Source organism: Cyrtonyx montezumae, unplaced genomic scaffold (assembly GCF_038088225.1).
Source record: "Cyrtonyx montezumae isolate F1298 unplaced genomic scaffold, pur_monq_1.0 scaffold_3, whole genome shotgun sequence".
Taxonomy (NCBI): Eukaryota; Metazoa; Chordata; class Aves; order Galliformes; family Odontophoridae; genus Cyrtonyx; species Cyrtonyx montezumae.
The window spans coordinates 72,242,132-72,266,876 of NW_027072034.1; the positions used below are offsets into that span (position 1 = coordinate 72,242,132).

Consider the following 24,745-nt stretch of genomic DNA (forward strand, 5'->3'; position numbering starts at 1 on the left):
ATTGCACCGCTTGGGACGGCTCTGTGTCCGGCCTTGAGCCGCTCGGCCCTCTGCCCCCACTAGAGCGTGGCTACCGCGGGGCCTGGAGCTGGGCTGGGTGCTCCCGGCAGCAGGAAGTATGTGCTGCGTGTGTACCTGCGGATGCTTATCAGGCTGCGTTGTAGGTTGGACTTTGACATTCATTTGCTGTGTGCTTTACAGTAAGGAGGGCGTTGCCTGATAGGAATGAGACAGAACCCTCCTCGGATGGGCTGAGAGAACTTTCACCCTCCAGCTGCAGTTGCTTGACCTCGGTTCCAGGCGAGATGTATGTGCAACATACAGCTCTGTCCCACCGAAGTCTTCAGAACGGGGCTGCAGCTGCCAGCAGGATGCCTAAACCAAACAGGGCTGCCTTCATCTGTGTTTATAATGCCCCTATGCCCACTTGTTCATGCCACCTGCTTCTATCACTGCCACCATTCGAACACATTTCTTCTGAATTTCTTCACTGAAAAACATCCCCTCTGTAATCCACGTCCCTTGTGTCAAATTCAGAAAGCAGAGATCTCTCCCTTTTACCCATCCACTTTCATCATGCTGTTTGAACTACTGATCCTTCATCAAACTCTAGTCCAAATATCTCCCCCTGTGCTCCTTCAACCTGGCAGCAGCAACGCAGGCTGGTATGTATGGATGTGGCTCATTGCATGCACAAGTGTGCTGCTGACAGAAGCTCCGTGCTCCCAGCCTGGCCCCCACTCACCGTGTTCATCTGCTGGGTTAGGGTTGCTGATGAGGACCTGCATTACAGGGCTGAATGGCTAGAGCAGCAGATTTCTGCAAGAAGTGGCCTTGGTGATTTCCACTGTGTCATAGGAAAGCCTTTCCTTCTGGTCGTCCCATTTGAAATTCATTGTAAGCACCAGATGCAGATATCTGCTTCATTGTTGCCTTAGAATATTACTGGCACTGGTGAAAAGGTAAATTCCTGCTCTCCTGAGCTGTGGTGTGGTGTTCTCAACAAGTGACAGCCCCCATTTTTTAGTAGAAACCCTTTCCTTACCATAAAGATCTGAAAACAGAAGGGGCGACTGTAGCCCCTTAATCTGACCTGTACACATGAGCCACAGCGCTTTTCTCAGCAGTTTGATCAAAGCAGGTTTGTTTGAGAGACAGCACATCTCATCTTAAAGGCTCCAAGGAATGGCAAGTGCCTTACACCAGCTACTAATTTGTTCCAGTGTTTAATTATTCTTGCTGCTAGAAAATTGCTTCTTTCAAGGTTGAAATTATCTAACTTCGACTTCGAGACGTCAGGACCGGTTACACCTTTGTCTACTATCCTGTGCACCTATCACTTCTCCCTGCTGCACTGAATAGGTTTTGTTTGAAGCCTTGCATTGTATGATTCAGTTTTCAGCCCCTGCAGCATTTTGTGGATTCTCCCATATTTCCAAGTGCTTGTTGACACACAGGCACTGACCCTGGATACAATATCATTGTGGTCTGTACACGTGCTGCACACAGAAGGAAAATCATTTCTCTGTCATTGTTTGGTTTCCCTCTTCTCACGCATCCAAAAATGAAATTAGGTCATTAACTGCTACACTACACGAAAAGCACATGGAGCTCATCCCCAGGCCTCTTCCTGCACCTCCGTTTTCCAAGACATCTTTATCAGGCCAGGTGTCACTGATGTTCTTCCTTTCTCACTATACGATCTTGCAGCATGGAGTGTTAAAGAATATTAGGCAACTTAGGCAGATGTTTGAGATCCCCCATTCAATTTGAGAACTATTTCTCTGAGGCTGATGAATCTGTGATGCAGAGGCCAGAAAGAAGAATTCTGGAGCTGACCACAGCATCAGTCTACCTTCTCCTTCAAAGCTGGCTTTCTTCCTTTTTTGCGTGTCCTACTTTCAAATGGATTGTTGCATGTATGTGATTATGTCATTTTTTCCCCTTGCCAATTCCATTTTGTATAGTTCAGCTATGGGAGCCAGACTGAGTTGAAAGCTTTCTCCGAGCGTAAAGTCGAGACAAATATCTTCTTCTGTTTTTGTGCTCTCCCCATGTTTATTTATGACATGCAGAGTAAATATGTGGTCAGTTGTTTGCATCCAGTTTGACTTTCAGCATTTAGCATTGCTGTTGTTGCGTAGATACCACATATATTTCACTTACTGATGACACTGCAGGAACGTTTGCCTACATTTCTTCATACCTAGATTGCTGCATAATGCATGGGCTGAAGGCGTCTCTCATTTTGGGGTAACTAGATTAGCCAGCAGACTCTCAGGGAAGGATCACAATTGGAGGGCTATATGAAACAATATGCACACGTATGTGCATAAACATGAGCACACTGATCCTCAAGAAAGCCACCTGCAAACCCTCCCTGCTAGCACCACTCCTCCTGCACATACATACCAGGCTTTGCAAAGCCTCCCTGTCGAGGAACATGGATGCGTTCTTCACCTTGTTCCTGAGCAGCAGAGGTGAGATGAGCGCCCACAGGGAATGTGGGGTGCAAGGCATGTGGCATTCAGGAAACCCATGCATCTCTGAGAAAAGAAGGGCCTGCCCAGACAAGGCCCAGCACCCTGCCCAGGGCAGGGGCTGCAGAAGTGCTGCTTCTGTGCTGATTGCTGGCTGCAAGCCCTAAGCAGTGGAGAAATCCTGTGGTCCCATTGCCTGAGGGCTGTTGAGTGGCAGCCATAAGCTCTCCACAACAAAGAGAGGGCAAGGCAGGACGATAGGGCCGTGCTCGGCTGCTCTGCCAGCAGTACACATACACTGAGGGCAGGAAGGAGACTTTCAGCCACTTCCAAGCTGCTTACCTGACAGCCCCAGGGAAAGGAAGCCGCAGTGTAAAGACTGTCTTCCATGTGGATGTGCCACCTTGTGTTGTGACTCTTCATTAAAAGATCCTTTCCTTGTGAGCTAGGAACAATATCTCGTGTGCTGGCCAAACTCTGTGTCTCTTGATTTCATTCTCTCAACGTTTGCCTGAGATTTTGGAGCGGGCACAATACTCATCCTCAACCCTCATTAAATCTCGCCTTACTCTACAAACTAGCTGGCATGTTCCACCCAGGAGGCTGTGGCTGATGTTAGCCTGGCAGCCTCTGAGCTGCATGGTCAGGTTGGTGGAATGCTCCTGAGCGTACCTGGACAGAAAATATATGCCCCTTGTCATTTCTTTCTTGGTAGCTGAACAGAAATATGGGCTATAGTAGAGTGCTCTCAAAGAACTGTGAAAAACTCAGCTTACCCGTTATGTATTATGCATTAAAACCTGTGTCTATTGAGCTGTCCAAGATAAAGTCCTACTGGCATTTGATCAAAAGAGCAGGAAATTACCTTGATTTGTCCTGGCTAGAGCTGACTGCCTCATGTAAAAAGTACTTGTGAATTAATTATTTGCAGATTGATGGGAAAAAAATAAGTAATTTATTTGATGAATATTGTTCAGCTGGCTATTGAGGTAACCAAGTCATGAGGAGAAAATAAAAATTAAAAAAAAGAGTGATTTATTTGAAAATCTAGTAGAAATTTGGCAGGAGAAAACAATCAAACGATCTATTTGCCACTACCACTTAAGTGCCAGTAGACCCAGATAGTATTCATGCACTAGTGAAGTGCAATAAGCCATGGCCCTAAGAAAGGTATTGAAATATGAATTCAAGTCTTCAAATCTATGCTGTTCTTAAATAGAGATTCTCCTCAACCAGTGCCCGAAAGATACCTATTAGAGAGCACAGGATAGATTTTACATTTGCAGCTATTTATTCTTATTTGTTACAGAGACATTCTGGAAACTCTCTTGCCTGATAAAAAGTGATGAAAATTGAGTACCTTTTACTTCTGTCCTGCTTCCCTTCAGTAGATCTCTAAGCACTTTACAAATTTCAATGGGTTTAATGTTACAGCTGTTCTGTGAGGCAGGAAGGCATAATGAAACCCAGGAAGAGTGGGAAGCACGCACACCGCTTGCTACAGGTTCCTTTACATCATAAACCCTCGCACTTCATGAGCATTTTTAGAGTAGACTCCTTTCAGCGGAGCACATCATTTAAGGACTGACTACACTTTTCAAATCTGGCTGCCTGAAGTTTGGTTCTTAACTCTGTACTTAAGCACCCATAAACAGCTGCTTTATATTACATGCTGAGCTCTTGTTGAACTGAATGGAATTTTAAAGCACTAAACACACGAGGAGAAAAAAAAAAAAATAAACCCATGTATCATGGTATTTCAGCACATATATGGAGGTTTAGCAGCATGACCTTAGAAGCTTGCCTGCAGAAACATTTATGGTGGTCTACAGGTTGCAGCCATGATAACTGGGAAGCAGGTAGGTTGCAGAGACCTGCAAGAGGCTTGCACACCTTGTCTCCGATGTCACACAAACAAACCACACACTGAAAGTTGTCCAGCATGCTGGGCAGTAAGGAAGATATCTCCCTGCTTCATGCCTCACTTGTATGCCTCCAGCAACAGGGCTGCAGTCCCTCCCTTGCTTCTTGCTTGAAACTGTGTCTGTATCTCATACACGGAGCCGTATTCCAAAGCACTGTATGGCTATTAGAGATCTGGCTTTGTGGCAGCTCTGCCATGGCATGCACAGCAGGGATAAAACCAACACCCTGCTCAAACTGTTGAACATTTTCTTGTCAAATTCAGTGCAAGGAGAACTTGATCTCCAGTACCAAATGGAGATCACCAATCAATGAATTTTTGAAGAGAAGCCGCATGCTGAGGTGGTGTGGTACTAAATTATCCCCTAAATCATGCCATCTGAATTCCTGCAGGAGTGAGTAATTAAAGAAACAACCTAAATGATACATGTTTTTATGTAACGATGACTGAACATCAAATTAAGGATCTGCTGATCAGCTTAAACAGAAATAAACTGCAGAAGAAGAAATAAATATTTGGATGGTTGCTGTTGATCATTGGTGGCAGTTTAAATTCCAGATTTACTCAGCATGATTTTTGTTCTCTTTCCCGCTGGCATGACTCCTCTCTTGAAATAGGAAAAATCAAAAAGAGTCAATTGTGCTTTCAGGTTTTCTCCATTTATGTGTTGTGACTGCAAAAATCATAGGGGAGGATATTGCTCTTTTTTAAAGGAATAGTTTTCATTACCAACAGAGAAAGAAAACAATAGAAGCATTTCTGTTGGTATTTGTTTGTTTTTAGATGGATTCTCCTAGGCAAAATTGATGTCGGGAGGGCGGTTGAGTCTCTGCTTATTACACAGGCAGGTACAATTCTCATCCTTTTCCACATTCACTCTCTCAATGGAGTCCAGCTACACTCCATTTTGGGAACTTGCCTTGTTTTTATCCTGAGGTCAGTCTGAGCTCAGCCGTTCTTTGTGTTTTCTACCTGTGGGACTACTTTCTTTCCACATCAGAAAGAGGCTCAAATCCCTTTCTAACCTTGGCTGCAATGAGCAGGGCATCCATGTGATGAGGCTGCATCAGGTTAAAAGAGAAGTAGCAGCAGCAGCAGCATTTTTCTCTGGTAGGTCCCAGAGCCTTATGTATCATTGCAAGGTGCACACCCCAATCTTTACTTCAGGCTTTTCCAAGGCATGGAAATTACAGAAACAAGAAGCCAGGGGGCCTCTGCCTATGCTAAACTAAAATGCTGCAGATAATATACACTGAGCCAACACCTATTATCCTGAGTTGATTTAAAATAAACTGTAATCCAGGGATGAGAAATGAGCACCACAGGATGAGGCCCCCTGAAATCCTTCTCATGCAGCAAGACAGTGCTGTTGTGCTGAACTACGAAAGAAGAAACACTCTGTCTCTTTGAGAGGGCTTCTAATTTCTTGAGCAGCATGGCTAAAAGAATCTTCTCGAGTGCACTTACATTAACAGGAGTTAATTGGAAGATTAGGCTGGGGCTGGTGTTTATGACCCTTTTATAAAATCTGGGCACCACTCTTTAGTAACAAGAGTCTGGAAGCAGGGAAGCATAGTGTTAGCCGGCACAGTTGCTGTGCTCCAAGATTCTCTTCTCGAAGTAACCAGCAGCCTGCTCTGGGGCTACTCCTGGCCTCTGGTGGGATGGGAGAAGATTATATGGGCCAGAAACAACTGATGTGTGTGTTGTTCAGGTTCATTTTTAACTTGCAGGGCCGAACAAAGAGGTTGGAGTTGCAAAATAACATGCAAAATAAAACCAATATAAAAGTTCAGTGACAACTAGCGAGCTTTCAACAGAGTTCCAGAAACAGACAGCTTGATGCACAAATAATAAAGGACAGCAAAGAAACCTGTGTTCTTATTTTATTTCCAGTCCTTCTGGCATCCCAAAATTCCAGCTTCTCCTGCTTACTGGCATGTGTTCTCTTCTTTCCTCTGTTTTGTTTCCACTTTGGATGACTGGCTAACTAGCTATTGAGCCAGCAGAGGGAAAAAAGGGGTCAAAAACTGCAGATGTCTCAGTGTTTGTGCCCAGGGGACATCAGATAACAAGCTGTTACAGTCTGCTTGCAAATCCACTGGTTGGCTTGTTATTCTTGAGTGCCCGCATAAGGCCTCATTGATTCTAGTCTGGCATCATTCTCTTGACTCTGCACTGCTTTGGGGGTGTCTGCAGCACAAAAGCCTCATCAGCTCATCCAGCACTCCTGTGAGTCTTGGGGAACGTTTCAGGAGGGTTCTCAGGTGCTATCTTCTCAGAGAAAACATGAGATGTGCCATTAGCAGCTGGATTCTGCATGCTGCTGGGATGCTGCACCATACATGCATGCCTTTGCAAAACCTACATCCTGCAGAAAGTGCTCTCACACTGGCAATGCAGGGAATGCATCTGATCACATGGTTCACCAGGATGGCCAAAAAAGCCCACTTATGGCAAGGTAAACTACAGCACAAAGTCTCCCTGCCTACTCTGTGACCACAGGGATTGCAAGCAAGGAAGAACATTCAGATTCAGATCACAATATATATGGAGTCGCACTAATTTAGACCCAAGAGACTTCAGGAGAGGGCAGAATTTGGCTCACTGTGAGAAGGCAGTGTCTGCATATAAAATCACTGACAAATGTCCAATAAGGACACGTATACCGTGTCACCCAAAATACGCTTCCCTGACCGGGGAATAGCTTCTATTCATGAACTGCATGGCTTAGAGCAGAATGAGGAGGTTCAGTAAAAGCAGCATGAAAAATGCTATTAACATGGTTTTAAAGAGCCCTTTAGACCCAGCCTTTGTGCAGATGGGTTAGCACAACTGGGCAGGGCAGGACCATGCAGCGTCTCCAGTTCTTCTTGTGCCTCTGTGGAAATCAGTTCCACTCAGCTGCAGGACAGCAGAGTGCCTTGTATCCCCTGCCACACAGATGTCCCACTGCTCATCGCCCACCATGCAGCAGTGATGCTGTGGAGCCTTGTCCACTGTGAGCAAGGCAAGCCAAGCGCTAGTGGCGCTTCTGCCCGTGGGGAGGGCTGGGAGTAGAGAGGTCTTGAAAAGTGAGGAAGGAGCAGCGCAAAAGGAAGCATCACAGAATTTCCAGCCTGTCACAGAGGATCAGGGAGGCTGGGTAGCCTTGGAGACAGAAATTGAAGGTGTGTTATGGGGATTTACATGCTGGTTTTGGAAGCCCTGTTTCAGTTTAAGATGATTAGCAGTATCTGTGAAAGCCTGCAGGAAACTGTCTCCTATAACTTTATAAAAGCATGAGACAAGGCATAGCCCTCTTCTTTGAGCAGGAATTCCCTAGCCAGTGGCTGAAGAAATGTGTTGCTTTTCTCCTCGCTGAGAGTAGGCAGCTGCTATGCTTGCTAGATTTGCATCCAGGCTGCATGGGAAGATTTGATTTAAGGCAAGGCTGGCTGATGACTCTTAGTATGTAAAACTTCCAAACTGGGGGGGAGGGAGCAGCTGTGACTACAGTTTTCCACTGGAAAGAGAGAAAATAGGGATAATTTCCGTTTCTACAGCAATGTGAATAATTATTGAAAAGAAAATGGTTGATTGGCAGCTAGAAGAATTGTTCCTACTATGCACCAAAATGGGCCAGTAGCAGCAGCACAGATGAAATCCCTGGATGGAGGAGTTCACTTCTAAGTGTTAAACTATTTTTTCCACTCTCATTTTCATGTTTGTTTGCTTTTCATTCCCTCTTTCTAAGAATTGACACACACTCACAGCCCCAAAACAGTGTTTTACAAGGTTTGCAGATGGACGCCTCCTCTGTGATTCCGTTACTCCTACTTAGAACTCAACAGCTGACTGAACAAGACTACAAGCCATTCAGGCATTAAGCCTCTATTAAACCCTGCATCCACTTGTAGATTAAAAGCAACAATGTCCATTCTCAAGAATATTTGAAAAAAAGCCATACTGAGCAGCTGACAGACTTTCCCCATGAAGACACTTTCACACAAAGATAGTTTTCTGATGGTGCCTCAGAGAGGAGCTTCAAGCAATTTTTTTTATATCCAGGGAACCAACAAATCCACAGCGATAGCCTTCTGATGTGTTAATAAAATGCCAAGCCATTTCTGGAGCCAACCTCTGGCATATCAGTCTGTACTTACTTCTTCAGATATTGGTGGTGCTTCTGCTGACACCTGAAAGAAGGTTAGGCACCAGGTAACACCAACTCAGCTGAGCTGCCTGACCACTGCAGAAGAGAAGCCCAGTGATGCTCAGCTAGCCTAGCTGAAAATCTGCTGAAATCCTCCTTAGCAGCTAAAACTGAAAATCAGAACACTCAAGCAGTCAAACCTACAATATCACTGCAATTTGCTGCTGAGCCCACGGCTCTCAGAAATAATGAATGTTGAGGAAAAAAAAAAAAAACCTTCAAAAAGGAAGGTCACATAGATACCTTTCATGGCAGGTAATGCCTTCTGTATCTCTTACTGAGCTTCTGTAGCCAGCCTTCTCGGACTGTTCCCGTCAGCGTGTGCTGGAGCACAGCTCATGCCTATTCAAAGAAACAAAAGAAGATGTCTCATCTTTCGCTTTCTCCTTCTTCCACACTGCTGGGAATTACTGCTCTTCTCCATTCTGCTTCTCACGTGGTGAGAGTCATTTTTAATTTTTTAGTGCAGTAAAAATAATACAAAGCTTCATGAATGAAGCTGGCAAAATACAGAGCAGGGTTTTACTCTTCATGCACAAAGACAAAATGGTAACATAATATTTAATCAGGGAGAGAAAGAAAGAGAACTGAGTTCATTAACTTTTCCCTTGAGTGAAAACTCCTATTTTCATTTTTCTTTTATTTTTATTCAAATAGTTTGCAAGAGAACACCAGCCATATGCAAATGTGTGTGTGTTCTCAGAACACAGCTTTCTTTTATATAGATGATCATGAACTGACTTCAATAAAAGGAAAGAGCTAGGATTTTCCATAGAAATAACCCTCTCTATTACCCTCTGGTTATCTATTTCACATTCCTCAGAGCCTATGTGCTCCAGTAGATGGCTTTTGGGAGTACCAGACATCATGGACCCTATGGTTTTTACCCAGGACACAACCACAAAGCACAAACAGCACCAAAATGGCTCTACCACAGATGTATCCTGTAGGCTCTAGAGGAGCCTGTGCTGCAGCATCTCTTCCAGATGATCCCTTATGGGTGTTGCTTCCAGATACACCCACTTGGACAGCATTGTGGTTGAGCACAAGCTTTCAGAGTGCTGCAGCAGCAATTGAAGTTACCTGTGTGGTGCCCACATCCCCTCCGAGACAATGAAAACATACCCATCTCCTATCACCTGGACTCATTATTTCTTGATTCCTCCTGCTGTTGTTTCCTTTCAGAGAGCTGAGTTATCAGAAGCCACTAATTTATGAGGAGCACTGCCTTTCTCAAAGACAGTACTTCTTTCTGATCGGTATCTGAGAAACCACCAGGAACCTCTCAATGAATCTTTCTGGATTACATCCTAAGCAGCTGCTGATTCTTTCTGAGTAATAACAGAAGAGAAATTTGAGAGGAGAAACTGCAGCTGCTGCCACAGCAGAGAGTGCTTATTATGAGACGCTGAACTCTCTTGTTTTTACTCTTCTTTTTTTTTAATTGTTGTTGTTCTGGTTTTGTGGGTTTGTTTTGCTTTATTTTTGTTTTGTTTGTTTTTTTGCCTAAGTGGTGAATTACGATGGAAAAGCCACGCTGGGACGTTGATCCCTATCCCTGTAACAGGCAGGTTCCCATGCAACTGCAGATGACTTCACCTATTTTGGTTAGCAACAAATTATAAAACGTCCTTCTCAGTTTTGTCCCTTGTGGTGTTTCCACTGCCTTTCTGTGTGAGTCAGATTTTGCGCTGGAGGCACTGAACCATGATTTAAGCAATTTGCCACCACTGCCTGCCTATTTCCAATGCGTGCTGGCTCAGATCACCTAAATTTCCAGAGTCACATTGCACCAAAATCAAAGGTATTCCCTTACCTGTCTCTCTGGTTATTGCATTTTGATACTAAACCTCTCAGATCAGGGATCATATTGGATTTTTAGGTCCTATTATAATACAGTAACCAATAATGGGGAACACTGTCTGCAGTAAAATATGATTCCCCAGGCAGCACTTAATGCAACCTTTCAGTCCTTAATTACTCGAGACAGAATCAGAGAAAAGAAGCCCAGAATAAATGGAGCATCTGCTCCTGCAGCCCCCAGGAGGACATGAGCTGCCAGGACTGAAACCCCTGGGGGGCCTCTCCTGCTCAGGATGCACAGAGTGCTGCAGGCATCCATCTACCCACCCTGCTGAGCAGGGCCTTGTGTCACACTCAGGGTCAGAAGGTTCTGACGTTGAATATTCTCAGGGTAGATCTAGCCCAGTGCTGGCAAGGAAGGAACTTCAGAAAGGCTCAAGTTTCTGAAAAGAATTACCAAAACTCTTTCAGGATGCTATTTTCCATTTGCAATACATAGCCACATGACACTGAGACTAAGAATTAAAATAATAATAATAATAATAAAAAGCAGAGTACCTCATATTGTAACATACATGAACCTCAGGTGGCTACAAGCAGCGCCGAAAGATGCTATGTGGAAGACACTTCCAGTCATCACAAAGCTTCAGGAGGCTAAAGCGCTACTGACTTCCTCCAACCTCATTCTTCACTGCCCAACACCTAAATGAAATAAGATAAAAAACAAACAAATAAAAATAAAAGCTACTCTTGAGCATGCAGGTTACTCATCATGCAGGACAGGGAACTTATTTTCCCCCTTATCTATTCCATGCCCTCCTCCAGAGGTGACGCGGTTTTTTCCCTCACTGTGAGAGTTCAGTGAAGCACTTATCAAGCTCTTTCCAAATCTGGAAACACTGATGTGTCGTGGAAATATTTCTCTGTTCGGGGGTTACTGGGTGATTAATTGCAGTAGCTCCTCGAAGGACAACTTAATCTGCATTAGCGATTCTCTCGCTTCTCAGTGCTACTACCACGTGTGTGTTGGAAAGGGTGGATTGAGAATTAGGCTCTTAAAATCATTTTTACTCTCCTTATATATTGACACATCTTAAGCAACTTGCCTAAATGGCTAGCAAACATTTAACACTGTGCAGTTAAATGTATTATGAAAATAAGTCAACAGAGACCCTCAGGCTGATTTGGGCTTTTTAAAAACTTTCCCAAGCCATCAGCTAGACCATATCCTCCCGAGCAGCTGAGTCCCTAAACTATTTGTCGATTTTAAAATCATAGCTTTAACCAGCAACGTAATTTTGCAAACAGACCATTGTATGTCTTGGAACCAGAAATGCTCTGTGACACAGGCGAGTTTCGTTATTGGTTCAACAAGTCTCAATCCCATATGGCTTCAGTTACAGAGAGCTCACTGGAGCCTTTCCTTTCTTGCACAAAAGCATCGTCAGCTAAACTCCAACAACCAAAGCTTTTTTTTAGGCATGTGCAAGGGGTGGAAAGAGCCTAATTGAATGTGATTGGATAGCTTCGCCAGTTTTAGAAATCAGCATGAACTGCCATTTATTCTATAACAAGTGTTGGGGAAAAAATGAAACAAGGCCAGACTCTTAGCTAATGCTAAGATTGTGGGATGGTGCATGGGTAAACAGCGGGAGCTATAGACGGGCATGCAATGCTTCTACAGACCAGGAGTGAAGGGAGTTACCACAGCATGAAGGGTTTGATCAATCCACGCTCCTGATTTTGGAAGTTATGGGCACTTAGTTCCACAGGCTCCACCACCAGTGGCTTCCCAGAGAGCAAAATCACCCCTTCATAGAGGCCAGTATGGAATCGCAACCTCCTGCATTTTATGGTTCTCAGCCAAAGCCCACTCAAGTCAACAGGAATTTTTTTGTTGACTTCTTTAGACACTGACTAGTCCCTAATTTGTCATTAGATCCTTTGAGGATAATTAAAGCCATATTGTGTAGCAATGGAGGGTGGACACAGTTCCTTGAATGATGCATTTTTCTACCATTCACTTAGTAAGGCTGCTGATGACAAAAAGACCAGTAGCAAGAACATCCATTTAGTCTGTGCTGTTACGCCGCCAGCATCTCTGCAATGTTAGGCGATGCAAGGAATCATAGCCTTGTCTCAGCCCCAGCATCCCAAAGATTCACAAGGGAAGAAGTCAAAATCTTCCCTGCCTTTGGTATCCCGTACTTGCACCATCTCCTTCTTTTCACCCACCACTGTGATCCAGTGTCATTTCTCAAGCAGGTAGTGGAGTTCTGAGGAAGGGTAGTGGGAACCATACCATCTTGAGATCACACAAAACCTTTCCTGGTAGAAAATAAGGCCTGAGTAGCATCCTGTTTGCAAGCTCTGAACCAATATGGTTTCACTCCATCTCTTTCTGTAGTAGCTCTTAATGCTTTGCACAAGTCACCAGGTAATCATAGATCAAATCACAAGTGTAAGTAGCGCTAGCTCCAGCTGGCAGTCCCTTAATCAAGACAGGCAGCAGCTGATTTTGAAACCAGAAAAAAAGGTGTTACAAGCTCAGTAATGTGCTGCTGGGAGCAAGGGGCCTGTGCTTATGTCCCTGGCCAGCCATGAAGCATCTCAGTTGCCCGTCCATGCAGAGCCGTGTGCAGACAAACTAAGTCCTGCTTCCAGGTCCTCCTCCAGGATGGCAGCTCATGTCTCTCAGCCAAGAGGACATGTCATCATCCTGCTCTTCTCTGTCACAAGTCTCGGCAGCCTGCATCTTGCTGTCCGTCAGCTGAAGCTATATGATGCTCTCCATGACCTAGGGACTGAGCAGAGCACCCATTCTCATGGCAGGACTCACACACTACACAACATTCAGTGCAGTTGTTAGTTTTCTCACAGCATATATATACTCAGGGACAAGTTAAAAAACAAAAAGGATCTGATATATCTGCTCGACCTTTTCTAGCTAAAACTACCTGGGTGCAGTAAACTGTGATAGGGCTGTTCCAGTTGCTTGAAATTGCATCTGTGTTTAATCAGCCCATGTACCCAGCTGTATGCTGAAGTAATCCTTCTGGAAACCACTGAGATGGGCTTTTCTTTATGAAATCTCATTACATGATAGGTAGTAGCAGCATCTAAAATGTAGGTTGCCATTATACTCAGTTCCTTCCGAGGCTGCCTGACTTTAACTGGCTGGGCTGACATCATCTTGAGAGGCCTTGCCTCGGGCTAGTGAATTCTTCAGCCTTTTGTACTACACACTATTCAAATCTGGTTACCCTGACCCTATTAGTCCCAATTAGGTCCTTCTGCAGCACCATTATAATGCTGGAGTGCTCACAGCAGCACCTGCATTTTTACCACCAGCTCACCACAAATGGAAAGAGGCAGCCTGATACACACTCTGGGCTGACAAAGAAGCAGCACGACAGCGCCCAAAGAGTCAGAGCAAGACTCTCACTGACTTCCATCACCACAGAGATCTGCACCCTGGGATTTCAAGACAGATGCTGGGATGTGAACAATAATCTTCATATTATAGATACCTTTCTTTCCCAACTCTTCCCATGATTCTTTTAGTATCTTGATGCTGGGGCGTGCATATGAAAGATGTCCAAAAGCTGCCTTCTGTAAAGGCTTCTCACAGGTGGCTCTGGAGCAGGAGACTAAGCCAGGTGTTAGAGCAGTGCCAGACAAAACGCGTGGGTGCCCTTGGGAGGCTGTTCCTTCTTGGGACACCGGGGTGGTGGAAATCCTGTCTCAGCTGCCTGTGAAACCCCAGCTGGGATAGAGCCACCAGGCATAGGCTCCGCAGCAGAGGTACTTGCTCTGCAGAGCTGCTGGGGGAATACAGTGTGTGCTACAGCTCCAGGCAGGGTGCTGCCCATCTGGAGCAATCACAGCTCTTACCAGGTGAGCCTGGGTGTCCTAGTGCATGGACATCAGGTGCATAGGCAGGTGGGCAGCGTTGGCCTCTTCTCACTGTGACAGTGGACACAGTCAGGAAATGTACCTAAATTCAGGTGCCAAAAAGACTTCTGGGTGAGATGATATAGGTGTAGTTTCTAGTAGCAGAGATCACCTGCCTGAGAACACTACCATTTATCAAACCTTGAAACAGGTAGCCCTGGTTTTAATATTTAAAACAATGCTTCAAACCTCAGTTCTTCCTGCATGCATGAAACAGCACACAGACAGAAGTTCCCAAACAGCATGCCATCTCTTCTTCCTCTCTCTGCTAGTGTCATGACCAATCCTACTTTACCATGCCTAGCACTTTTGCCTCACACCTAGAATGCCAGTTGGGATTTTACACTTATTAAAGGGCATCACAGCAGATCTCACAGTCTGTCAGAGCATGTGCTGCTCTTTATCTTGCAAGCCCATCTTCACTGCTGCATTGAGCAAAAAGGGCAATTCTTCTGCAAACCAGTTATTCCAATTTCAAATTGTTGTGATGGTGGTGTTTTTTTTTTCCACTCTTTCCTAAGCTGCAGTTACTACAAGCTCTGTCTTTTCCAGGCGTGTTGTTGTGCTGGATCAGAAATAGCAGTGCACGGCCACTGAAGGTTGAGCCCTGTGTTTTGCTAACACTTTGGAAGACGACACCATCTGTGACATGATTCAGATCAGTGGTTTAGTGAAATTCAACTGGCAGGGAGTTATTTGCCAGATTAATGTTTCAGAAGTTCTCCCTCTCCCAAAACGATGCTTTGCTTTCCCTCTCCCTCTGTTTCCTTCCACATCTCGGTAGGCAGGCCCTGTCAGGTGTCAGAGGCGCCTCATTAGCAGGCCTGGACGGGGCAGGAAATGCAGCCTTTGCTACCAGAAACCCACAGTGCACAGAGCATGTATCCTCACCACTCTGAGGACAGCAGGCCATAGAGTTACTGCAGGCACATGGTGAGGGTCCTTCCACTGTACCCTGACAGAGCCTCAGCTCACATGCAGAGGGCAACACAAACTCCTTTCTGGGCACCACATTTTGTCCATCTGGAGACCACCAGGATGAGTTGTCACATGCCTCTGAGATGTGCCCTAGTTGTACAAGTGAGAACAAATTGAAACCACCTTGGATTTTAACACTGTGGTAGTCATATAGCTCCCTACATGCAGTGACTTTGTCTGGCTTACAAGCAGCCCAGGAAACTTCAATCTGCATTTGTATAGCTGGGCTTTGCATAAGTCCCCTCTGAGAGGGAAGTGTCATGTTTTTGGATGCTGTTCTGACAGCTACAAAGAAGCAGTCCTGTAAAGAGCTCCCAGCCCTGGGAAACACCTAACCAATGCAAGCCACATGATTCTGACATGGGGAATAAAATCCTGCAGCACTGTTGTGTGCACCTCTTCCCAGCCTTCCTACAATACATTTGTCCATAGTACACCTCTCACAGTGGTAATCTTCTCCAGCATGGGTGTCTCTAAAGGTGCCTCCTTACAAAACATACCCACAAAAACAAGCTCTCTCTTTGCCTGTTGGTTCAGGGCATGCAATCTCATTGGTTCCTATGGTATCTCAGGTTTGAGGGCTGTTCCTCACTGCATCAGGCTTTCTCTGGGTAAAGCACTTCTTTGTAACTGAGAGATTGGAGGTCAAAGTAAATGAATTCTCATCACCATTGCATAGCTTCATAAGCTGCCCACTGCCGCGTTAATCGAGCATAATAATTAAGCAATAAAGGCAGTTGTTTCTGAAGTACTTTGAACATCATAAAATAGTTTTGATGGTTAGAAACCAGAAGTGCTGGGAGCCATCACTGTGACAGTGCTGAAGCTGAGATGTGTGCTCCGGCAGCGAGACACAGTGAATTCAGACACAGCAAGGATGGATCGCTTTGGAAAAAAAAACTGGGTAAAACAGAACATTTTGGCACCCTGCACTTTGCTGTTTTTCTGTTGATTGGACACCATGTCTGGTCACTTCAAGCAACAGAGTGACAAAGAATTTAAAAAAATTATTTCCTTGAAACAATTTGGAAATGTACCTGCTCTTGCCATATACCTCATCCGGGAGGCAATTTTCCCCTACCCTTCTCCACATCAGCCCTGAGTTCCTGTTAGAAAGATGTGGTAATACAGAGAGACATCAGCATCATTCACTGAATGAAAATACTGAAACAGCAAATGGTTTCTAAAAATAAAAATATAGTGAATATGTCTTTAGGTCTCTGAGGCATTATACGGTGACTAATCAGAGCAGTTTTCCTACGGAAAAGGGACAGAAGCAATAGAGATGGAATCAAATTTAATAGTACAAAATGCGAGGTCGTGCCCTGAGGGAGTAATAACGAGAATTTCTGCTACCAGCTGGGAGCTCATCAGTTGGAAGTGACAGAGGAGGAGAAAGACCTGCGTGCACTAGCCGATCAAATGACTGCAAGCTGGCAATATCATGCAGATGTGAGAAAGAAAAATGTGAGCCTAAGACACGTCAGATGAGGGATTTCTAATAGAACTTGGAAGATTTTAATACCATCACAGAAGTACGGAACATTGTGCATCCACATAGAAGATGAATTAATTTCAAATTGCCTTTTTTTTCCCTGCCTTTCTCTCTTAGGATGACCAGGGGAGGAGAGCTTTCTTCTACAGGAAGAGACTAAATGGGCTTGGTTTCTCAAGACTAGCAAAATACAGACTGGGATGAGATATATTTGTTGCTTGTGAATGCCCTGGAGGGAAGTACCAGGAAGAGAGAAGAGCCGATTGAGTGAAAGGGCAGTGCTGGCACAAGCAAATATAAACTTGCCAGCAAAACATTTCAGCTGGAAATGAGAAGAAGGTCCTGGCTCTCCAAGAAGCACATTTCTGGGATTGCCTTCCAGGAGGTTTTATCAGAACAAAAATTCCAACTTGTTTTAATTCAGAACTAATGCAGTTCCCTACAGATGCCACCCCTACCTCAAACAGCATGGGGCTGGACAACATGACACAGAAGATTCTTTCCATCCTATTTTCCATCAATCCCATGTGCTTATCTCATTCAACAATCTAAGGTTTCATACAGGTGGTGTTCTTTCAGCTGACAAAGCTACTTGATTTGCCTTGTATTACTGACCCCAAGAACTCAACAGTGAAGACCTCGCACTGTCTCCTGGCTACTTTCTGGGCCATTTGATTGCAGAAATTGGTAAGCCCGGTCCCAAGCCTGTTTCTATTGAGTGTGCCATGTCACTCAGGCTGTTTATCACATCTATAACGAAACAGGCTGAAAGCTGCAAGTTGCCCACTGCACTGTGACCAGCCCTACTCCTGTCCAGGATAGAGGGAGATCACTCCTTATCTACATGCTACTGCAGTGGCACACAGAGACCTCTTCCCTGCAGTGCCAGGAGCCACATCAGCATATCACAGACAGCTCTCTGTGTTAAGCTACCTAATTAGAGATGGAGCTTGGGACAAAATGGAAAATGGCAAACCGCAAGCCTCCAGGTGTACAGTGAACAGGAGCTCCAACTTGCCAGGTGCTCCATGCAGTCATAAAGTCATCTAAAATCTCAAAGTCCAGAACAGAAGCAAAAAATAAGATGAACACTTATGGCAGAGGATTGGATGATACAGGCTGAGTGAAGTTAAGTGTATGGCATTAAGAGCCCAGGTTTGAGATGATTTAAATAATATAATCAGTACGATCTGAAACGGTGAATCTCAACCCTGTGGAAGTTTGCTGGATGGCTCTTAAAATTGATCTGTTCTGGCCACTCAAGGTACACAGAAATTTGTTCTTCTGCCTGCAACAGGAGACTGGGAATTGACAGGTGATCTCAGAACATGCCTAGATATAAAGAATGAGTTAAGGAACCAGTTAAGTACATTTCTTTGGTTTCAGTCCTTAATATATCATCAATAACCTTTGTTTTCTTTAACCTTATTCTCCCCAGCATATCACAGCCATCACACTGCTATGCTGTTAGGGTGCTTGTTCTTTTCATGTAGCACAGTAACTTCATGCAGCAATTTGTCACTACAGATAAAATATCTTTGCTGTCCCAGGCAGCTTACAAGCTGAAACAGGCATGGCATGTAAATTCAACTGGAAGGTACAAGCTCAAGCACAGAGGAGCCTGGAAAAGAGGGAAGGGGGAGTGCTCCAGGAAGAAGGCTTTGCAGAGGACTGCTGAGGAAGATGGGCAGTGCATACACAGCAGGAGCAGAGAGAGTACTCCAGGCATAAGGGCAAGAGTGTGAGCAAGGCGTGCATGGAGAGACATGGAGTAAGTCCAGAGAAAAGCAGGGGAAGGAAAAGAGAGGGAGCTAACAGCCCTGTATGTATTCCAGGGGCTCTGAAAGGAGGAGTCATCCAAGGGTGCTGTAGATATGTTTCAAGGTGAAAAGCACCTATAAAAGGACTTACCATTTTTGAGTTTAAGAAGATGAGGAGATCTTCATTCAGATATGTGCCTGAATTTTGTTCCTTCACAGCACTGACATAACCAATTGCAGATCTTCACAAGTGTTTAAGTGCATCTCTTTGTATTTAATGTGGCTGGTTTTCTTGGGTTTGCAACTGCAGAGTCCTTCTTGCGTGTCTGGACAGCACACACACACAAAGCCCTTACTTTGAGCACAGCTACCAAACATATATATTTATTTCAGTTTTATATTCCAGGCATGGAGCAAACCCTCAACAAATGCTGTCCTCAGAATTTGGCCGTGTACCCAAGCCAGTCAAACCTTCCATGGAGTCGGAACGTCAGAAATCCCTCACCAAGAAAGAAGCATTGGTCTCCCCTGAATTCATTTAAGTAGAAGAGAGGGAAAAGAAAACACATTCATCAAGTTTTGTCTGATCAGATGATACTGGCCAGAAACTCAACCTTCTACTTTTGTTAGGTTTTACAACCTCACTGACCATCTACATCTTATACTGGGGACAAGAGGAGGATGGAAATGGAGAGGACTATACGAATGCCTCATTGTTAACACTGTTCACTGGGGAGCCTGCTGTACGCTTGGAGAGGCCCCAGCTCTCCAGGGAAGGATGTTTTTTGCTGTAAAGAGGGACAGAGCAGGGCTTCACTTTCAGGCAGGCTACATTTGAATTAGGTAGCACAGAACAGATGTCCAAGAGACAGCTAGGAGGTGGGAGCAAAGCAAGGCACAGAGAATGAGTCACCCACAGTCAAAGCCAAGCAAGGACTGAATGCTACAAGAAATCATTTAAGGCAAGAGCAAGGCCAGAGCAGAGTGAGAAAGAGAAGGAATCATCTTTGCAGGGAAACAAATAGAGAGACAGAAGGAGGAGGGTGAACAAAATCCAAAATCACCAGATAGCAGGACATAAGAACCACTGCCCTTCACCAGGTGATCATCCAGCCTGGTATGCTGTTGCTGGCAGTGGCTTGGAAAAGAGGCATAAGAAAAAAATGCAGAAAAGGCAGGATGGGTGTTGTGTGACATTCCCCTGAGGACCCTTCCATCTCCTGGCAACCCAAGCACTTGCAGCTTTCACAGCCTTCAGGGACCTCTTCTCCTCTGAACCTAACTGCTGCTTGACCTCCCCCACACTGTTGGCCTCTGTCAAACCTGGCAGCAGCAAGCTCCACAGCCTGAGTGCATGATGGGAGAAGGGAGGTAGGGAATGGACTGAGAAGTCTGGGAGTAACCAAGAGACTCCTTCTGGGAAGGGACCTGTGGCATCAGCCGGTCCAGCCACTCAGCCAGCATTCGCAAAACAGCAAATTGAGGCCACATCATTGTGGTGCACGCAACCCTCCAGTCCCTTGAAGAGTTGGAAATGCTAGAATTGCCTTCAGATGGACTGCCTCAAGCATAATGCTGTCAGAAGTAAAACTCTTTCTGAGGGAGAAAATGCCCAAACCAATGACTTTCAGCACCAGGAAGTTTCTTTTTCCTCCAGAAAAGGAGGAAGCAAGGAGCCTGAAGTCCCTGCAAGGGCAGTTCCTCCCCAGGAGAAATGCTTCATCAAGCACTTTATAGCCCAAGCTAGAGCTCCTTGCTGGTTACCACTGTGCTGGCAAGACATAAACCTGCCCTGTGCTCCCTGGGCAAGAGGAGAGGAGAAAGGCTTTGTTTCCTGAAATGATGGAGCATTTCTCTTTCCCTCCAGGAAAGGGGCAGCAAATGTCTGTACTGTGACCATTAAAAGAAATAATAAGAAGGTTAGGTTAGAAATGAAACTGGCATTTTATAACAAAGGAGGCCACAAGGTACATGGCCACAGTGGGAAGAAAGAAAAATAAAAAAATTTAAAAAAAGGGGGGAGGGGGCAGGGGGGTAGAAAAGAGAATGAAAAAAAGATGAAAAGGAAAGCCATTCAAAGCCTTTTCAGCACCCATCAAAGCAGTGACATTATTGCATGGTAGGTTTATAGCTCCCTTGCAGCTGCAGCAGCAGCTTTCCAGTCAAGCTGGGCTTAAAACGAGGCCAGAGCTGGCTCCTTGTTGCTCCTCTATGCATGGGCATTTCCCATCCCCTTGCAGCAACTCCGAAATTTACTTCATCCTCTAATTGGATTTCATGCAACAGCACAGTGCATGGCACAGGGTGGATGGGGCTGCTTGGGAGAGGGGTACCACCACTCATCCAGGGGGTAGGGGCATGAGGGATAGGGATGAGTGGGGTGCCTGCAGACATCCCGCTGGGTGGCTGCTGGGCTGCCAGCACAACTAATGCCCTATTTCTGGTGTCAGATTTCAGCAACACACAAGTCGCTTCCATTTCATCACATTCAAAAACGGCTGGGCTTAACTAGGTCACATTTCCTCACCATATCAGAGGCAAAGGTTTATCTTGCTTGAATGATTTATGTGAGGCCCAGCCTTTGCATGGGGCAGAGATGCCAGCACCCTGCAGCAGGAGATGACTGAACCCTGACAGGTAGGTCAAAAGAAGAAAGGATGAACAGGCACTTTGGTGTAAACCCCAGTTTTCTCTGCCTCCTTCTGTCATCTGCTTTGATGGCACAGCCCTCTGCCTCCTATCTCAGTCATTGTCAGTCAGATACGGTGGTGATGGCTCTTGCATGATGGGTTATGACTGCTAGCAGCTTCTTCAAGGAAAATACCCAGGGAGCCCTGAGAGCAACCTCAGGAGCTTCACACTGGTACCAGATGGACTGACTCCCAGCTCCAACATGAGTTCTATCCTGAGTCAGGCTGTCCTCATGGCACCCAAGATCTCAGTGCCTTCTGTAATCTTACCCCCCATGCTGACATTGGGTTACTTAGAAGCATCCATCCTCATGCTAGAATGTTTTTTTCCCCACCAGGGTCAATTAATACCTTTTGATTTTGAATTATTTAGGAGGACGAGGCTTCAGGGAGACCTTAAATTAATCTGTAAGTACTTAAAGGGGGCCTACAAGAAAGACAGTGAGAGACATCAGGGAGTATAGTGACAGAACAAGGGGTGATGGCTTTAAACTAAAAGAGGGGAGATTGAGGTGAGATGTTAGAAAGAAATTCTTCACTCAGGGTGGCGAGGGACTGGCACAGCTGCCCAGAGGAGCTGTGAATGCCCCATCCCTGGAGGTGCTCAAGGCTGTGTCAGATGGGCTCTGGGCAGCCTGAGCTGGTGGGGGCAGCCCTGCCCATGGCAGGGGGTTGGGGCTGGGTAGGTTTCGAGGTTCCTTCCAACTCAAGCCTTTCAGTGATTCTTTAAACTGATTCATCATTCTTTTTCAAACATCTCACCACAGCCCTCCTTAAGCAAGTGGGAACAAGACAGAGTTCTCTGCTCCTCTACATCCATTATTTCCTCTGCCTGTTTTTGCTCATTCTTCACCAATGTTACTTGCGCAACATGCCCCAGTCTGTAATTCACCTGCTTTTCTTACACAGCAGAGAGGTAGCATTGTCAGCCTGGCTATTTTTTCCCCACTCTTCAGGCAGCCAGCCATTCTATTTCCTCTCGAGACAGCTGCTGCAGACTTAGCAGATGTTTCCACTGAGCTATGTGTGGTGACACTCAGCCTCCCCCTGCTGCCACACAGCCGGTCATGACTGTGGCGAGGCACAGAGGCATCCTTCTGCATCATGGTTGTCATCAGTAAGCTCCACCTGCCCGCTCACCTGCCACAAGTAGGTCCCACAAGGCACCCTTCCCTAAATAATTTCATGCCATCTGCAAAACTTGCAGCTTCGCTGCTTCTCCTGACTTCTGTGGACCATTAATAAATACCAAGCCGCAGCAGCAGGCTCACAAGCTGCCATCTTTGCCCTCTGGCAGCCCCTTCAGCCCCATCTCCCAGAGGGCCACGGCCTGCTTTGCCAGGCCTGGCAGAGCACTGCACCAAGCCTGCCATCTTGGCTTAGCAGTGTGCCGTGACCAGTGCTCCGTGTGGCTCGAAATCCCGCCTTACCTCCCTAAGGAGGCACCCATTCACTGTGTTTTTCCTCTAGTCCATGGGGAAGGGGAAGCATGCTTTACTTCTGCCTCATAGGAAAGCAGGAGGAAAAGTTCGCTCTGCAGGTCTCTGCTTTTAACAGGCCCCAGGAGGCTGCAGGGCTTGGTCTCCTGCCTCTCTGAGCCATGCTGGGTCAGAGCAAAGCTCTGTCATGCACTTTGCACAGCCCACCATCCATTCAGAAAGGCTTGTCACTGTGCAGGGAAATCAGCCGCTCCTGCAGACTACACAGACTTGTTCAGGTGCTCATGTTGAGAGCTTAGCCACACAAAAAGGAACCCCGCACGCACTGTACATGACTTTAAAGCAATAAAATGTGGTCAAAAGAAAGCCATTGTTGCTGGCACAAGCTGAGAGAGCTCTTTGTAGTAGAGGTTACCCCGCCTAATTTCCACTTCTCATTCCCCCAGCTTTCAGCCAAAATGCTGCTAAGAATGTTTCTTCTTTCTTCCTAAAAACTGACCAGACCTAATTTCTGCCCATTTTCCAGAGAGATCCAGGCTGGAAGGGTGAGCACAGCTTGCAGGAGGGACACCTTGAGCAGGTGGGAGCAAGACACTGGAGGGAAGGTTGCCTGACATTGCTGTGCTTTCTATCTTAGGGCTAAGAGCCAAGGGCAGAGGCAGCAGCAAAGCCTATCTTCCTTGGTGCACAAGGGACACAAAGGGCAGATTTCCTGCTCACTATTTCTGTCTTCTTTCCACTTATTCTCAGTGACTGCTAGGTCTGTTCACAGCCCCCCTCTGCACCGCTCAGACACCTGACCCTACCTTTTGTGCTGCTCAGGATCTGCACCATAGCTCCCATCACACCAGATATACATTTCACAAAGGTACTGTGCTCCAGGTTTTTTAAATGCATCTTGAAAAGAGAGTGGCTATTAACAATGGGTCTTGCTGACTTTTCTTCGGCATCCTATTCATTTTTATGTAGTACAGCTAGCAGGACTAAAATCTATATTAAAATATGGCAAGCTACCATTTTCTGAAGGTAACTTCTTTGTTTAAAGTTTTCTATTGCTTTGACTTTTTTTCCCTGTGTAGAAAAAAAAAAAAAGCTCTTCAGAGAAGGTTTATAGATATTGTGTTATTTCCATTATCATAGAATCACAAAATGGCTTGAATTGATAGGAACCTCAAAGCCCACCCAGCTCCAACCCCCAGCCAAGGGCAGGGCTGCCCCAGGCTCATCCATCCTAGCTTTGAGCACCTTCATGGATGGGGCATCCACAGCTTCTCTGGGCAGCCTGTGCCAGGGCCTCACTGCTCTCTGAGTTTCTTTCACTGCTCTTTTAGTTTAAGGCCATCACTCCTTGTTCTATCACTATTAGACCACATACAAAATCACTCCCCCTCTTGTTCCCCACTGCAAGTACTGGAAGGCTGCAAGGAGGGCTCCCCAGGGCATATCTTCCTTGGGATGAACGAGCCCAACTGAGCCTTTCTTCATAGAAAAGGTGCCCCAACCCTCTGGTCATTTTCCTCACCCTCCTCTAGACATGTTCCAAAAGCTCCACATCTTTCCTGAGCTGGGGAACCACTACAGATTAAACAGCAGTGGCAGAATGACTGACTTCTTTCTCTGCCCTCCCTCCCCAAATCAATTTGTAGTGCAATGGTATTCATTATTACATGGCATATGTTCTTGCTATTAGACATCACTATCAAACTTTTCCCAGTTACATTCCCTCCTCTTTGGTTAACATCCATAGGAATACTACTCATCACAGACTTTGATACAACGTTTGGAAAATGTCATGCCTTCATCATGTGCCCCCATTTCTGCTGGGGGCTGCCTAATGCTGAGCCTGATCAGGAGTGGTAGTGCCTTTCCCAACATGGATTCACAGCACTAACACCCTCAGGGGCTTGGCACAGCCCACACAGCTGTTTGTATAAAAATTAGAAGCATGAAGGGTGACCAACCAACTCTTCAGGCAGCCAAGAGTTTTCGCTTCAGTATTTCCAAAACGAGGCATTCAGAGCAATTTT

General features: G+C 45.6%; 1 protein-coding gene across 1 annotated transcript in view; it reads right to left on the minus strand.

The window, feature by feature from the left end:
- The window catches only part of LOC136052854 (prostaglandin F2 receptor negative regulator-like), a 96,195-nt gene that overhangs the window by 61,918 nt on the left and 9,532 nt on the right, over window positions 1–24,745 (minus strand).